A 5,325-nucleotide genomic window follows, 5' to 3' on the forward strand; every position below is an offset into this window, starting at 1 on the left:
ATTCCTGCTCCCAAACTTAATGCTTATTTCACATCCCTTTCTTGTTAGATTGACTTTTTCCCAATGGGCCCTTTGGCCCCGATCATTAGCAAGACACTCAGATTTTGTTTCTTTGGGCAGGTTGCCAAGGGAACGGCAGCCACAGAGAATGAGCTCCTGTCCTCTCACTTGGGGATGGACCCTGTTTGTGATCAGCAGCTCCCAGTGCACTGGTGACCTCCCGTGGATTAGCAATAAGAACAACTGAAAAAAAAAAAAAAAAGACTGGACGCGAACCAGCCTGGGGATTGAGAAACTTAAAATGAGATAGGAGCACGTAGATGTTATTTCTTCTCTGCCACTTACTAGTCGACTTGGGTGAAAGATGACATTTATCTAAGCTTTACTTTTCTCATATAAAAAGTAATTAATGGGGCTGTCCTCACATGGTTGCTGAGAAGACTAGATGAGTTAACGATTTGGAAAATGCTTTGTAAACTTGCTTTAGGAAAAGAATACAATCAAAGCATGTATTAGAGTGCTTATATTTTTACAAAACACACTCACCAGCACTTTTTAAATGTAATCCTCAAAATAATCTTTTGTTTGTTTGTTTTTACACATAAGAAAACTGAGACTCCAGAAATGAATTGCCTTGGTCATGGTCCAGGAGCTGTGAAGGTGGAAGCAGAACTGTCTGTTCTCCCAGTTTCTAGACCAGAACTCTCACTAACACACCATTCAGGTTCTTCTTACCGCAAACCAAAGACTCATTTCACTGGCTTCCACCTCTCAGTCAGAACTCTATGTACTTTTCTCCCTTGGAATTGGAAATGCAGACACTTAATTATCACTTTGGATTGCTTGAAATTATAGGACTATAGATTTACTGGCACGTGTTTCTGAGGAAAATCAGATTCTAAACCCTGAAATAATCATCTCCATTTTTTTCATATTCAAGGTGAACATAGGGGCTCTGGCACCACTTGTTATAAACTCACAGTATTTCCTAGGAGGACTTGCAAGTTTTGAAAGCAACTCTTATGGACATAGCGGGTGGATTGTTAGAGCGTACTTCTCCATGCAACCAGTTAGGTTTTAACTGCCGCCTCCCCAGATCATTAGGAAGAATTTGGGGGGGCCTTGCCTGTGGCCGCTTGGTAATGGTGGGATGTAGCCTCCTGCGGTTGACCACATTTGGGGGAGGTATTCGGTATAGGGCCCATAATGGGATGACAGATGGTGATTTCAGAAATTCTTTAGGAAACCCTAATTTTCTTTAAAAGCAACATAATCTATTCTCCCACAGTTCTGGAGGCCAGAAGTTTGATATCCAGGTGTTGAAAGGACTGTGCTCCCTCTGAAGGCTTTAGGGAAGAATCCTTCCTTCCCTCTTACTAGCTTCTGTTGGTTACCAGCCATCCTAGGTTCTCTGGGCTGCATCCGTCCCATCTCTGCCTCTGTCTTCATATGGTGTCCTACCCTGTGTGTCTGCTTGGAATCTCCCTCTCCTTTCTCTTACATGACACCAATCATTAGATTTAGGGCCCACCCTAGTCTGGTATAACTTCACCTTAACTAATTACATTTACAAAGACCCTACTTCCAAATAAGGTCACATTCTGAGGTCCCAGGTGGCCACGAATTTGGGGGGACACTGTTACCCACTGTAATCTCCATTTATAAAGCAGAAGAAAATATAAGGAGTATTTCAAGCAAAAATCTTGTAGATAAAAAATTTCGAAGGTTAATGTGATTTTCATTAATTCCTAGTAAGACCTCCACATCTGTACCTGCCAAATGTACTGCCACAACCTAACCCAGTGCATGAGGGAGATTCCAGATCCCCTGGTGTTAGCACAGCCAACCTAATCACTGCAAACTGGCCACTTCCAGGACCAGTCTAGGAAGGAAGCTGGAGTTAGAGCAGATTACCGGCTCATCGCTAAGAGCCCATTAGCAACAATTCCATCTGGCCAGGAAACATTCATTTTCAAATGAACTTCCATTTGAGGACACTTCCATTTGAACTTCCATTTGAAATTCTGTTTCCCCTGTAGATACTGGCCAAGTCAGGATTGAATCATTTGTGTTGGACCTCAGAAGATGATTAGGATTGCAGTAGACAGAGAATGGCATCTTAGATGGAGGAAACAGTGGCGCAGACAACACGAGTAAAGACCCAAATGTGTAAGCATTTATGCTGAATGTGCTGGCTTGGCTGGAGCAGAGGGTGTTGGGACAGAAGCCATGAGAGATGGGGCCTCTCTTCCTCATACTGTGCTCTCTACCTGTCCTCCTGACCTTGGTGTAGGCAGAACTTCCTGGGTGTACCTGGTAGAGGTGGACAACCCTTCATTATATCACCCACCACAGCACGTACAAATGCTCATTGCAGAAAGTACTGTGTCATTCTTCTTTATGTCTCTATTGCCAAGCACCTGCCTGGCTTAGAACTCACCGAATGTTGGAATAAACAGTTGTGAGATCAGGTCAAGATTCAGAAAGCCCCTGGGGAATGTTCCGAGATTGTTCAGACAACTTGGACGCTTAAATAGAAGGTACCACTTGTCTTGCTCTTCCCTCTTCTGGTTCCCCCTGGGGTCATGCAGGGATTGAGGTGAAGTATATGCATATTCTGCTTGTTTTTTTGCTTTTCTTTTTGCCGTGCCGTGCGGCTTGTTCGATCCTAGTTCCCTGACCAAGGATTGAACCCAGGCCCTTGGCAGTGAAAGCGTGGAGTCCCAGCCACCGGACCACCAGGGAATTCCCCTTTCTTCTTTTTGTTTTAATCCGGAACGTCAGAGAGGCCCGTGAATGAGGATGGCAAGGACCAAGCAGTGAAACTCTGATGAGCTGTTGAATGTTCTGAACTCAGAATAGTCTAACGGACCAGGATTTGGTGGTGATGGAGGTGGGAAGAGCGGGTACTGGTGGGCAAGGTCAGGGAAGTTGAATATTGACAAAGCCAGCAAGGACCACTGAGGGCAGCATTTCAGCCATAGGTTATGTTATGGCCTCCAACTCTTCATGTCCCTCCCTGTAGGAGGGTTACATTTCCCACCTGTAGCCATGTGACTGTCACTACCGTCCCGTAGGTAGACTAGACTTCCAGTCTCTTTGTCAGGTTTGGCCACGTGACTTCTTTGGCCAGTGGCCTATGAGTGGATTAACATATGCTGGGTCAGGGCAGACCCTTTAAATGCAATTGTTCTTCACCTCTGCCAGAGGACAGGCATGGCCAACATGCAGGCTGCTCCCTGGACTGAGGGGACACACGCGACAGGCCTGCACCTTGGAGCAGAGCTGTGGTAGACCCGCGGCATGCATGCAACACCTCAGTGTATTAACCTCTGAGCAAGAAATAAACTGTTATGTTGTAAGCATCTAAGATTTGGGGATTCTTATCACGGCAAAGCTAGTACAATTTCAGATTTAAGTAATTTCAAAAGACCCACTTAAAAAACGAGCTGCAATCAAATTAAAACACAAACATCCATCATCTTAACAGAATGTTTTGTATTTTTCAATTATTTCAAGTATTCAAAAAAATACTTTCCTGTTGCTGTTTCACTGAATCTTGGTTGTTACTTTGTCAGGATAGGCAATGTGCTCTCCACTTTGTGGATCTGCGAGTAGGTGTGACTCACCAAGGTCTCTCAGACAGCAGATGGCATGGCTACCACTCCACCTGGAGGGGGTGGTAAACTGTGCCCTGGTGATGCCTAGGATTCCACTGGTTTGGAGGTTCTATTCTGGTCAAGGCTACAGTCAGCTTCACTTGTAGATTCTTGAGTTGCAAGAAGGGAAACGTAGCGCGTACAGTAGTGACCACTAAGGATGAGTCTCCATCTTGTTTACAAAAGGAAGAAAAGGACATTCTTTTCTACATGCTGCATGGGGGTGACGGTTCTGGAGTGCTCATACATGAGTTTAGGAATTGTATGAATCAGTGTCGTTGACTGTAAGTGGGGATGGTATTAGAAATATTTACCAACTGGAAGTATACAGATGCCAACCAAGAAGAAGGGATTCCATGACCTGGTGCATCTCTGGAGGAGGGTCTGTCCGTGTCAGACTTTCTGGACCGTAGTGAAGACTTCATCAGTGGGAATGGTGCTGGAGGGAGTGGATGTGTATTATGGCAATTCAGGGTATTTAATTAACCTACATAGAACTAGATGAATGTTTTAACCATTGGCACAACTGAACCAGTGTATAATAATTAAGTACCAACCATTGTTGCAAGAATAAAAGTGAGTTACTGGAAGGCTGTCCAGCAGCTCCCATAATTAAAGGAAAACGTGGAGAGTCAGGCCTGGAAAGGAGTCAATGAGGCGACGTACAGACAAGCTCCTGCCACAGGCTGATCGGGGTCCCTCTGCTGTGGCCCCACTGGGCTCAGCTGCCTCACCAGTGGCCCTCTGTCTCAGTGCAGCTGGAGCCCATCACCTCCAGTTACCCTGGGACCAGAGTCTGAGCAGAGCCGTCTGGCCACCTGCCCACTTTTTTTTTTTTTTTTTTTGCGGTACGTGGGCCTCTCACTGTTGTGGCCCCTCCCGTTGCGGAGCACAGGCTCCGGACGCGCAGGCTCAGCAGCCATGGCTCACGGGCCCAGCCGCTCTGCGGCACGTGGGACCTTCCCGGACCGGGGCACGAGCCCGCGTCCCCTGCATCGGCAGGCGGACTCTCAACCACTGCGCCACGAGGGAAGCCCATGACAAATATATTCTTGATGAATGAATGAATAGGATACATTGCCCTTTACTATATCCCCTCCTTTGGGAATGTGCTTTCCTAGGGCTGCAGTAACAAAGTACCACAAACCGGGTGGCTTAAGCAACAGAAATTTATTATCTCACAGTTATGGAAGTGAGAAGTCCAAGATCAAGGTGTCTGCAGGGCTGGTTCCTTCTGAAAAATGTGAAGAAAATATGTTCCATGACTGTCTCGCAGCTTCTGGTGGTTGCTGCAATCTGGGCATCCTCGGCTGTTAGAAGCGTCACCCCGATCTCGGCCTTCGTCATCACATGGCGTCTCTGTGTGTGTGTCTGTGTCCAAATTTCCCCCTTTTATAAGGACATCAGTCATATTGGAATAGGGCCCCCCCATGGCCTCATTTTAACTTGATTCCCTCTGCAAAGATCCCATCTCTAAACAAGGTCAACCCTCCGATATGTGTTGGGTTAACATCCAACGTATCTATTTATTGGGGGTCACAATTGAACCTATCACAGGCATCATGTTTTCTTATTTTCATTTTGTTTTCTACAATTTTGTGAGTTTTGGCGATTGATACTAGATATGGACATTGGTAGTCCAACAAAATTGATACGATAGGGAAAG

Source organism: Lipotes vexillifer, unplaced genomic scaffold, assembly GCF_000442215.2.
Source record: "Lipotes vexillifer unplaced genomic scaffold, Lipotes_vexillifer_v1.1 scaffold196, whole genome shotgun sequence".
Lineage (NCBI taxonomy): Eukaryota > Metazoa > Chordata > Mammalia > Artiodactyla > Lipotidae > Lipotes > Lipotes vexillifer.